General features: G+C 42.3%; 1 protein-coding gene across 7 annotated transcripts in view; it reads left to right on the top strand.

The window, feature by feature from the left end:
* The first annotated feature begins 2,510 nt into the window (after positions 1-2,510).
* The window catches only part of LRRC8D (leucine rich repeat containing 8 VRAC subunit D), a 109,458-nt gene continuing 99,274 nt past the window's right edge, over positions 2,511-12,694 (top strand). Inside the window, exons 1-2 of one of the 7 annotated variants that reach the window (XM_039838787.1) lie at positions 2,728-2,769; positions 3,626-3,670. The gene's annotated coding sequence lies outside the window, so the exon portion shown is untranslated. Of the gene's footprint in view, positions 2,813-3,189; positions 3,209-3,625; positions 3,671-3,762; positions 4,276-12,694 lie in introns of those variants that run through there. The other 6 variants (XM_039838785.1, XR_005647769.1, XM_039838788.1 and 3 more) reach the window with 6 other exon arrangements.

A 12,694-nucleotide genomic window follows, 5' to 3' on the forward strand; every position in this document is an offset into this window, starting at 1 on the left:
GCCTCAGATTCCTTTTCTATCATATTTCTTAATGTTGAATCCGATGTCAAATCAGTTATTGCCCTTTGCTGCCTCCTTCCCATTTGTTTTCCTTGGGGAACAGGGGAAGCTGACAGCTCCTTGCATCCTAGAACATTAGAGTGATCTTTCATTATTTGTCATTGGTAGAGCTCTTACCAATTAAAAGAAATCTTTTATTATTTTTCTTTTTATCAAAGTAATATGTGCTCAACATAAAAATAATTCAAACATACAGAACTTTGCAACAGAAAGTGAAACACATTGGTAATCTCACATAAAAAGATAACCACTGTTAATTGCTTGTTATGTATGTTTCCAGATTTCTTCTAAGCAAATATTTAATAACATATATGAAGATGAGAAATACAAATACTATTGGGATCATACTTATTCATATTGCTCTGCAATTTGCTTTTTTCTCTTACAGGTTTTAGACAATCTTCCATGTTGGTACAAATAGATCTGTCTTATTTTTATTAATAGCTTCTGAAGGTTTTCTTCCACAGATCTAGCATAATTTGCTTAACTAGTTTCCCTACTAGGATTTTGTTATTAGACTTTTATACCATTACATGTTTCTACTATTATAAACAATGCACATATTTTTTTTTGTACACAGGTCAGTATTTCTGAAATACATAAAACTGGCATAAAAATGTTCAAAGTATAAACTCCTAGATGTAGGATTGCCTGGTCAAAAAGTACAAATATTTATTTTATCAAAAATTGACAGATTGTCCTCCAAACAGATTAATCGAATTTACACTCACAGTTACAGTGTATGAGAATGTGTGTTTCTCCACATTTGACTGTTTTCTGAGCACTACTTTTTCTTTTCTCGATTTATACCAATCTTGAAAACACATTTTTCTCAAACCTAGAATCATAGTTTAAAACTGAGGGAAGATCAAAACATGGAACAAAGTGTTTTTACAGACAAACATTCCAAATTAATTATAACAGTGGGGTGTTTTCAATCAAAATATCACACCACTAGATGTTAGCAGTTTTAAAACTGCTCTAACCTCCCAGATCAGCAAATCTGGTACTGTGATTAGATCACTTGCCACACAGCTCCTGCCCACACACCTTCTTGGCTGGGTGTGTGGAATAGAAGAGGCTGCTGGCATGAAGGACAGGGCAAGGAAAGTGAGAAAGCAAGAGAAGGTCAGAGGGCTCAAAATCCAGTGGCATCTTGTAACCTAGTCTAAGACCATCCCCTGAGTGTGCTGTGCTCCTGTCTATTCATAGTCCTCCCTGTCAGTGTGGCTCTTTATTTCCAGTGCCTGATGAACAAATGCTCACCACCCAAGGGGCAGTTGTATCACTCCCTTCTCTCTGAAGACTTCCTGAAACCCTAGAACACCACTCTCTTTAATGCCTCACTACATCTGAACCCACACCTTCCTGTGGATCTGTAGAATTTTGTGTACTATGCTTATGAAGAATTTAGGTATGGAGTAAAAGTTGATTGAACATTTACTGACATAAGGAGATCTTGGTAGAAGAGAGGTGAAACTTCCCATTGTTCACAGAAATGGGTGGATTCAGATAAAAGGAGATACATATCCAAGTATTTGGCTGGAACGATTTGTCTTGTTAAAAACCAGTAATTCCAAACATCGCTCCTGACTTTACTTCTTGACCCCTGCTTCTCCCCACCCACAAAAGAGACCGCAAATATGTGTACTTTGATCTTACAACAAAATCAAGAGGGAAAACTATCATGTTGGAAAACACCTCTTGGGAGAGGCTAACCTTTCATCCGCCTGCTTCAGATACAGGATGTTTTTGGCAAAAAAGAATGGGGAGAAAAAAAGAGTAGATTAGGATTAAAAGAAGAACCGACTCTCTAATGTATCTTTAATAGCAGAGACAGAACAAATGGAGGCTGGGAAAATACTCGTGCCAAGATAAAAGTTGTGTGCCTCCGATCCTAGGTAAGTACTTTCTTCAGGCTTGGAAGTCGCTTAAATGACGTTTGTGCAAATATCCCCCCCCACCCCCCGCCCAACATTTCACTGCGTTCCTCTTCAAGTCTTATTATCAGCGTTTTAGTCAACAGGATGGACCAAGGAAGGGCAAAGGTCCCTGACCTTGCCTCGCTCCCATCTGATGACAGAGGCTGCTTGGCACCGCACCCTGCCCAGGTGGGCGTTTGACAGTATTTCGGGAACCGAGATCACCGCTGCCGATCTTCTCCGCTCTGTGCACCTGCTTGGCGTGTAGCAGCCTCTCGCTCCCAGTCCCCGGCCCTGGGCCACCTAACTCGCTGCACACCCAGCTCTCGTCAGCCCGCCCCCCGGGCTGCGGAAGCGCCCCGACCCTCGCCAGGCGCAGCAGAGCAACCACGGGAAAGCGCTCGCAATCACATGGAGGCCCGGGCCCGCCCCATTGGCTGCGGACGAGCCAGTCGCGGCGCTCGCCGGCTGCGGTTGGTCCCGGAGCAGCAGCGCCTGCACGGGCCCGGAGTCCATGTTACGCTTTGTCTAATTCCCCCCGTTACAGAGTCATGTGCTGCTGCTCCGGTCGCCGCCGCTGCCGCCGCCCGTGGTGCCCCGGCTCCTCCGCCGCGCTTCGAGGTGGCCGCCGCGGGCGGGGCCGCAGGAGCAGGGTCCAGGGCGCCGCGCGCCTTCGCCGCCCCGCCGCGTCCCGGCGCAGCCACCGCCCGCCGCAGGTGATGCCGCCACCTCCCGCCTCTGCATAAGCCGTGGCTCGGCGGCCAAGCTGCCCCGGCTGCCCCCCAAGGTTGGTGCGCACCTCTCCGGGGCAGGCGCCGGGCGCTGCACAGGTGGGGAGCCGCGCCGGAGCGCGCCAGCGCGGCGCAGACGTCCTGTCCCGCGGCGCTTCGGCCCGAGCGGAGGCTGCGGCTGCGAGCTGGCAGCGAGGGGCCGCGGGGGAACGGGTAGCGGACAGCTACCTGAGCGGGGCCGTGCTCCTGCCCCTGATCCCTCGGGCCCAGAAGATTGTTTGGCTTTGTGCTATTGGAGTAGCGGGCGCCGCGGGGGGTGGGCCCTGCGGGAAGAGAGGCCGGGCTGCCTCCCTCCGGCTCCCCACCGCGCGCGCGCTCTCTTCTCTCGCTTCCCTCCGCCCAGTTGGAAGGGCGGGGAGACCCGGGTATGGCTCGGCCGATTCCTTCCAGAGGTGGGTGTTTGGTGTCTGGCCTTGCTGGCCGGGTGCCCAGAAGGTGAGCCCTTTAACTTCTCTAGAAACGCCTCCCCGTCGCCCCCTTTCCGTGCCGGGTGGGCTGGGCGGGGAAATCAGGGCCGCGCCCCGCCCCCAGCTCCGAGAGGAGGGAGTCGGGGCCCGCAGGTGCACCCAGCCCGCCGCGAGCCATCTCCGGGTTGGGTACCGGTATAATCCGCTTCTAGCTTGTTTGGAAGCGTGGGCACTTGGGAGCAGGACTTCTCCTCGAATCCTGTCTAGGGGCTTGGAAAGGAAGAGGATTGGGACGGGGTGGGGGAGTGCAGTTGACCAAATAACCATTACCTCCGCTTACTGGAGAGTCGATAGGGGCCTTCCTCTTTCTGGGTCCTTTATTTGGAGTATTTCTTACGGATGAAGAAATAAGGGGTTTTTTTGTTTTGTTTTGTTTTTTAAAAAGCCAGCCGCAGTGAAGAAAAGCTGCCTCATGTCGAGGGGAGGAGAGGTAGGTCCCTATGGAGAGGGAGAGGTGGGATGTGGGGTCCCACCGGGTACGCAGTTGGGGGTGTGTGTCGTGGGTGGGGGAGGTAGGGTTTCCGGAAAGAAAAGCTCACAGGTGATAAGGAGGGATCTCTCAGGATGTAAACAGAGAGATGGGGAATAGGTATTGGGAAGCCCTAGCCGGCTGTGGGCCCCACTTGAGCCACTTGGGCTCATACATGGTTCTCTTTGCTTTGCATATTTCTTCCTTTCCTCCCGGACTTTGAAATGTATTTCTTGTTGGGCAAAGGAAGCTATGAGGACATATTTTGAAAGAGATACAGTAGTAAAGATTGAGCTGACGTCTGGAAACTTTCCTTGGGAGCTTTGATAATAAAATTACATCCAGTCAGTGTTTATTGAGCACCTATTATGTGTTCTGTGCTAGACGTGGAACGAGTCTGGACAAGCAGGGAATTCCCAATCTGCGTAATGGCGAGGCTGTTTACCTCATAAACAACCAAAGGGCACTTCCAAGTGCCAAGAATGACTGATTCAGACCTTCCCCGCCAAAGCTTCTGAGGCCTTTGCTTCTTACAGACCTGTGAGAAGAGTTCTGCACCATAACTGGTAAATGGGGTCTTCAGACAGCATTCGTTTATACAGCTCATAAATACCAAGCACCTACCATCAGTTAGGACAAGATTGGAGTTGTCGCTTCCCCTGTCTTTGACATTAAAAATGCAGTAGCAAACTAGGAAAGATCCTGAGATGAAAAGTAGGTAAAGAACAGATCTGGCAAAGATGATTTGGAGCGTTTGGTCTCTAGGTTATTTAGGGAGCCTCCCATAACATAATTAGGTAGTCCATGGAGCTGAAGAAAAAATAAATTCAAAGTCTTGAATTGTCATGGTTTATATATTAGAACATTTTATCTTAGACTTGTCTCAGTTGTATTGAGATATGTGAGTGTACACATTGTTGATTAAAACTTAACACTTCAGAAGGTTGAAGAAGAAACTGTCCTTAGGTGACCCAGTCCCCCAGTCTCTTCCATTACCATGTTGAGTAGTTTATGATGACACAGTAAAAGTATTGAACCATATTCTCATCTTTTTCTCCCTGCCAAGGTTTACAGAATTTTTAAAACTTGGTCAAAACTTGGCCTTTTTCCCTTAATTTTTATATTGTGCAGGGTTTTTTTAATGATTAATTTTGGAAAATTTTGATGTGTTTGTCATGTTCCAATAGCTACGTTGTTTTGGTAGCTGTATTTTGGAAATTAGACTTGATTCAGTCTCAGTACTATAGGTAAATTGGCACTGGGGATGAAAAAATAAAGTCGTATCAAAACTCATGATCACATATGTTCTTGAAGTGGTAGTTGGTAAGAGATTTCACATGTTTTTCACGTAAAATTGGAGCTGCTGTTTGATGTTCTAAGCAACAGCAGTCAATATTTGAGAGTACCACCAGTAAGCAGTGAACTAGCCAGAGTGGTTGCTGTAATGCCTTATAGAGAAGAGGATTCTTGGTAAGACAGGTCCATTTGAGGATACCACCAGAAGAGAATGATCCCATTTCTTTAGGAGGGCATGGGATACTGATGTGGAAAGGGTGTTTGGAGCCAGATGGAAGTGTTGTGTGTGTGTTAGAGAAGCAGGAAGGAGCACACATTGCGGGAAGCTTTGAAGTTTGTAATGGGTCAAAAATCGTAAATAGGTTTGCCTGGCTGTAGCAGAAAACATGACTACTGATACAGGAAGGTAGAGGGTATCTAGTTAGTGGAAAACTTGAACCACAAGACAGTGGTGTTAATCATTTGCCTCAAGAAGAACAGTTCTCAACAGGGGGTAGTTTTGCCTCCCAGCAAACATTTGACAATGTCTGGAGACATTTTTGCTTATCAGAGCTCGGAAGCAGATGCTACTGACATCTAGTGGGTAGAGGCCAGGGATCCTGCTGAATATCCTGTAATGCCCAGGTTATTGCCCCACAATTCTGCTAAATGTCAGTAGTGCTAGGGTTGAGAAACCTTGCTCAATACAGTGTATGAAGAGGCCACTGTGAAGTTACATCTCAGAATAGGCCTTGAAGGAGTTGGTTCTTGACATGTGAGGAAAGACACTGAGGTTAGGAAGCCAATCTATGAGACTTCTGCTGTGCTCAGGCCTGATGTGGTTATGATCTGGGCAAATTCTAATAAGAAAGGGGCATTTTCAAGAGATCGTGACAGATGAGCTAGCAGGGCACTATAATAATATTGGGGAGTCGTAGATTCAGAACTGGAATCTTAGAGCAACCCTGATCTAACTTAGTGCATTCTTACACTTGCTAGGCAGCCTCTTTAAACTCCCCCAAGGAACAGAGTACTCTATTATGAGTCCTCACTTAACATCTTGGATAGGTTCTGTGACTTTAAGCAAAACAACGTATAATAAAGCCTGTTTTACCATAGGCTAATTGATATAAGCAATAGTTAAGTTAAGTTAAGTAATAGTTAAGTTAATAGTTAAGTTCCTATAGCATGTCATCATTGTTATAATGAAACGACTTTGAATGAAATGACATTATTCGAGGACCTGCTGTACTTTTGAAGGCATGTCATTATACCTTTGGACTGCATGTATGAGTATTATTTGAGCTGAAGACTGCCTCCTTGAAACTTTTTTTCATTCATTCTATTCCTTTGGAACTACCAACTTCCACAAGGTGGCCTTTTGAATGTACAAAGACAGTATGATGTCTCCCTCCCACCAATTAACTTTTCTCAGTGCACAATAATACCAGCTCTTTTCACAGTCCTACATGGGACAAGATTTCTAGGTGTCTCCTCAGTTTGTTAGCATCTCATGGAGAGTAATGAGTGTTTAGAATTGAACATGGTAATTGAGATGTGATTTGGTCAACTCAGTACAGTATGACAGCTGTTTCCTGAGACCAGGGCATAAGCATCTACTTATTGCAGCTTAAAATTACAAAACTGCCTTTGGGGGGCGGGGGGAAAGGCAGTGCCTAGTACAGACTAATGTTAGAGGTTCTGGATAGTCAAAACTCCTGGATAGTCAAAACTCCTAGATAGTCAAAACTCCTGTATGAGCTGCTGCATTCTGTATTCATTGGGCAGATTTTTTTTTTTTCTTTTGGTGAAGTTGAGTGGAAGTCTTATGGTTTGTTTTTGTCCCCGTTCAGTGTTATCCTGTTTATTATTTAGGGCTTTTAAGATTTTAAAATCTTGATTCTAGTGGAATGGCTTTGCCAAAAGCTATGTAGTCACTAATATTAATACACCATGAAACCTAGTAGTTTGGCATTGCTGGTCCAATTTGAAAGGTAGGGGTGCTGAGTGATAGCGGTGAATTGCAGGAGTTGGTTAGCCCTTGGTTAGGGGCTTCCGAGAAATCTATGTTCTTGGCCAAGCTTCACTGCATTTAATTCTTGCTAATGTTTGCACATTGGGCGCCCTTTTGAAATTATTTGAATCTGTTGCAAACTTCTGAAATCTGTACTCCGTGCTCTGGGATCTTTGTAATTCTGTTAAGACATTTAGCAGAGAATTTTTAATGTTCTTTGCAAATCTGAAGTTTGCCAAATCTGAGTTGCTTTTGAAATTTGTGAGGAGGTAAACAGGATAACTGGTACTGGCAAAAACCACATGCGAATTTGGTTCCCACTCAGGGTAAGCTTTTTTTTTCCTTCTCTTTTTTGCTAGTGTGCGCAAAATAATTAGTGACAGCTTTACATTTGGAGAAGGAGAGAGGATTGGGGCTTAGAAACAAGCTATTTTCCCAGAACTGGGCTTTAGCTTGTTGCTGTGTAATTTCATACTTATCAGATTTCATTGAGAAGACATCAGGAAATTACCATTCTCAGATGTCTTTTGAAGCCTGTGGGTCAGAAATCCTAGGTGACTTAGTGCCAAATTTTCCAACTATTCTAGCTCTCTCCAACAAACTAGATTTAAATAAATTATTTGGTTCGGGTGGCAGCCATCCAATAGTGTTGAGAGTGTTAGAACAAAATTCCAGATCTCATAGCCTATACGTGCAACCTCTTTGTTATAAATGTTTATTCTGCCCCAATCCTTTGCTGGTGTGTTGTCTGTCCAGATGGTACAGTGTGCTTGTTCTTACTTCCGTACTGGTCCACGTGTGAAGCCTGTCTGTATTCTCTGGAGATGAAGGATATTCCTATGAGTAGAAGGGATGTTTTGTGAATATATGAGATTTCTTGAGGAGGAAGATATTTAAGAACCTTTAGATATTGTTCTTTCATACTTTCAAAGACTGTATCAAAGGTGAAGTCATTTTGAGATTAAGGATACAACGTGTCATTTTGAATAGAAAGATAGGATTTTATAGATGGATCAATACTTGAGTTTTATAAATGAGAAAATCAAGGCACAGGGAGGTGGTATTAGCTGCAGCTTACACATGTGACAGAGGAAGCATTTGACTCCACTTGCCTTAAAGGCGACAAATAAAGATTTCTGAGGATACAGATTTCTCCTCTGCTTAAAGGTGTGTAAACAGTGAGGTCCCTCAAGTCTTGTTTACGTAATTGCTCCAAAAGAAGGAGGACACAGTGGAATTTCTAGGTTTACAGATGGCAGTAAGCTCTTTGGAATTATGAAATATCTAACCCATGGGGATTTACTCCAGGGAAACCGTACTGGGATATATTAGTCATCAGAAAATTTGCAGGTGAGTGTCCTTGTGGGCAAATATGAGGTCAGATATTAAGAAGGAAGTTACGGAACTGTTATAGGATGGTGCTTTGGTGGGAAAACCCAGGGAAGGGCTTCAAAAATACTTTCACAATGTCCCACTTACTTTTGCAGATTACAAAGGACAGGAGATGTTAAGCTTCATCAAAAAGATTTTGGAAGCAAAACAGAAATACAGTCTTAGTTGAGTTTCCACTGTGCTTTGTTCAAAGTGTGGGTCCCCATCTTTAGGAAAGACATCAGAGCTAGCAACGTAATGACACCTAGAGAGCATAGATATTTTTGCTAGAATGGAAGCATTTTGAGAATAGGGCCTTGCAATTTTTTTTTTCCCTAATAAAAATATTAGGGTTTCTAGCATCAGGAAAGAAGATAGCTGGGAAATGTTATTGATGCCATGAAACCACTGTGGCAGGGACAGAGGAAACCTGGATTGGTCACCTAATTCCAGCAAACCTGAATGTAGGATTTCAGTTGCTGCTTCCTTGTCTCTACTCTCCAGTACTCTTGTGGTGAAGGCAGGCATGTATCTGTCCTGTTCTCCACCGATTTCCCTGTGTCCCACATATGGCAGGCCCTTCATTTGTGTGTTGCCTGAAGGAATGCATGAAGAAGTATACCTTAAAACTTTATAAGACATAAATTAAAGATGAATGCAAAAAATATGGTGCCAGTTTTTCTTAACCCTGGCTGGCATCAGAATCAGTCTGGAGAATACATAGTTTCCATCTGAAGTTGGGAATCCTCGTATGAGGAAGGCCAATTTATAGGTGGATTTTCGATTGCACGGGTGGCCGGCACCCCTAACCTTCACATTGTTCAATAGTCAACTTTATTTTAAAGTTACATGAGCCTAGACCCTTGCCCATTCCTATTGAATCAGACTGTCTAAGAGTGGAGTTTCAGTTTGAAAAGAGCCCTTGCCACCCCCGAGTGATTCTGATGTGCAACCAAGGCTGAGAACCACCATCTGACATAGCTGTACATGAAGGCTGGACACTGTCTTCAAAAAGGTCTTGAAACATTTATGACTGTCCAGATCTCTCACAATGGAGCCAGTACAGATTTATTCTCATCTCATTGGGTATGAAATCACACAATTGATTATTAAGACTAACAAGGAGCTTTAAGGATAAATCTATATCCTTGGAAGGTGATGACTAAGACAGTGGATGTGCCACAGTGTGGCCTTTGGTGACTCCATGAGACACTGCATCCTGGCCTGGATGGCATGATGGACCCGACTGATAGTCATTTCCAGAATGGGTCCATGATGACTGTTGCACCAGCCTGTGCAAAAATAAAAATCAAGACAATGCAGCAAACTTTTCAGGTTTTTTGTTTTGTTTTGTTTTGTTTTTAAGCTTGGGTTATCCTTTCTACTTTGAGGGGTTAATTTTTTTTCCTTGCATGAAAGGATGGCAATGGTTTGCTTTTTGGTGTCATTCCTTGGTCACCTAAAACCTAACAATTTTATGACAGTATTGTTTTTGAAGTTTTACTTGTCTATGTAATAACAAATCTGGGAACTACTACTATTCTGAGGTTTTTAAGATGTCTGTATCCTCTTCTTGACACCTGCTATTGGGAAAGGCTCACAAATATTAATTTTAGATTTCATTATGAACATTTCATTTCTTAAAAAATGTTTTTCCTTTCCTCCTCTGCTTGCTGGTAATAATTAGGAGCATTGCCAGAGAAGGCTTCATTTCCCCAGCAACCCATAAATTCCATAGCTAAATCTCAGCATCAGCCGATCACTGCAGTGCATTTTACAAAGCAGGGAGAAGAAAGAAGTGCAAGAAAACCTCTCTTTCTGAAGGATGTTGACCACCAGAAAGCTGCCTCTCCAGATGTCACACAATATAGACGGGACACATTCATGCCTATCACTTTTGGTATGAAATGCAATCAGTCAAAATTCTCTTCACTGATTATCTGCAACCCAGTTCTAAGAAATGTTTAAAAATTAAAATTCTTTGGAATTTTAAAATTCTACTGAATCAGCTTTTAAAAATCAGGGTTTTTTTTTTTTTTTTTTAATCAGATAAAACTAGTATTTTTTTTTTTTTTAACTTAATGGTCAAGAAATAATTAAACAATTTATGGAATACCCAAAGTTAATAATAATAACTATGAGGCATCTACCAATTGCTCAAACATATGCCCTGGAATTTACCTACATTCTCATTTAATCCTCAAAACAATCCTGAGTGGAAGGTGGACTTTTTCCCACTTTACAGATGACATAACTGAGACTTGAGAGGTTATGTGATTTGCAAAATATCTCACGAGTGGTAGAGGTGAGATTTGAAACCTGTTTATTTCAAAGCCCATTCTCTTATCTACTATACTCTTTAGATTTCTTTATATTCATTTCACAATACCTGTTAAGATTTTTGTTTAAAAAAAAAAAAAGAACCAGATTTTGAAGTGTAAAGGAACCTTACAACTCATCTAGTTCATGCTCCTCACTTGTGGATCAGATCTGAAATGTGAGAACACAGCTGAGAAGAATAGTGATGTAGCGATGCCCAGGTCTTCAGGCTTCCATGCTGGTGTTCTCGTCAGTACACAGTGGTTTTTAAAAATACCAACCCGTTGATAACATCACTTAAGTGAAAATTTATGCTAGCATTAAGAGGGTAATTTAAAATCACTTGTTTTAGTGCTTTCTCTGGCCCTACTGTCTTTTATCACCAATTAGTGATAGAATGCCACTTGTAATAGCACACACTAAGCACCCTCTTCCTAAATTAGATCTCATCTACAGTAACTACTGTACATAAATATATAAAGACATAGCTAATATTTGTCAAGGTGTTATATCCAAATGTTTGGTGAATAAATACTATAACAAATATGTGCATTCAAAACATTCATATCCCCTAAGAATGAATTAATAAATACTCATATATTTATATCATATATTTATGGTCTGTTTTATTTATAGATATATTATGCTCAACTATAATCACTTCAGTGGAGTGGATTTATTCTGTTAGAGTTTCTACTTTAACGGTTTTATTTTACATGTTAACATTTAACCAGTAATAAAGTACAAATTGGGAAATAGTCTGCAGTGTTACATAGCTTGCGCAAATGTGCCCCCTTCCTATACACAGACATGAAGAGAGACTTCTCTCTCTTAGTTCTTTTCAAATTTATTTTTGTTATGGAATTTTTTTTTTTTTGCTTAGTTCTAAATTTTTTCCTTATAAGTTATTTGTACTTGATAAATTATATACCAAGCAGAAACTTTATAATCGTATCTGTAATTTCTGCACTAACAGAAAGTTAGAGTTGGATACTAGTTAATGGCCCAGGGGTCTCAGGCAAATATCAAATGCTGCCTGAAGTGGGCCTCATGTGAGATGATTTATGGCAGCTGGTACTCAATCTCAGAGTAGACTGATGGGGTGAGGGTTGACCTTTGCTGAACTAGAAAATGCAGGTTCCGTTCCATCCAAAGGGATCTGTTGAGCAGATCTATTCAGCAGCCAATTGTTGCCATATGGAAATGTGGGCCAGTCTTGCCAGATCTTCTGATTTTTCACTGTAAGCTGGAAATCTGGATTATGACATAAAAATCTGATTTTAAGAGACTGGCTAACTCAGCATTTTAAATACTTCCTGCAGACCAAACAAAATAGCTTTGTGGGCTGGATACAGCCTGTGGGCTTTGGCCCTTAGAGATAGCCCTTTAGTGGCCAGGTAAACGAAAGCATGGGATTTGAATAAATGCACAATATTTTTAAAAATCAGTTTAATGGTAACAATTTCCGCCCTTTAAATTTTGTATGGATGCATTTCAAGTGTTGTCCTTTCTGAGGAGTAAGAGATTCTGGGAGAAACATGGGGTATGAGAATGAAGTGTCTAGCAGAAGATGGTATGAGTATTGGGGGGCAGGTGGGCCCAGTGGTAGAGATTGAAGGGTAAGTACCACTTGGAGGTGAAGAAAGAGATCACTTACCATGGGAGATAAGGGACAAGGAAGATTTATTTATGTCTTAAAGTTGATTTGAGAGTAATAGGAAAGAGAGGGAGAACAAAGAGGAGTTCGTCCATGAGAAAGGGAAATCTATGACCCGATAAATGTTTTAAAATCGGTGCAGAATCTATGCACATGGGCAGAGTACTATTATTTTGCTGTTCCTAGTGTGTGCATGTTAATCTGCGTTGATTTCTGCAAAAGGAGAATTGGAGTGAAAAGGAAGAGAAAGGGTGCATGTCAGAAAGGAGACTATAGAATGAAAAGAAGGGGAGACTTTAGAACAACTGATATCAAAGTGAACCCCAAAAGCTGGAAAATGCATTGTAGA

The sequence above is a fragment of the Pteropus medius genome, unplaced genomic scaffold, assembly GCF_902729225.1.
Source record: "Pteropus medius unplaced genomic scaffold, Ma_sr-lr_union100, whole genome shotgun sequence".
NCBI lineage: Eukaryota > Metazoa > Chordata > Mammalia > Chiroptera > Pteropodidae > Pteropus > Pteropus medius.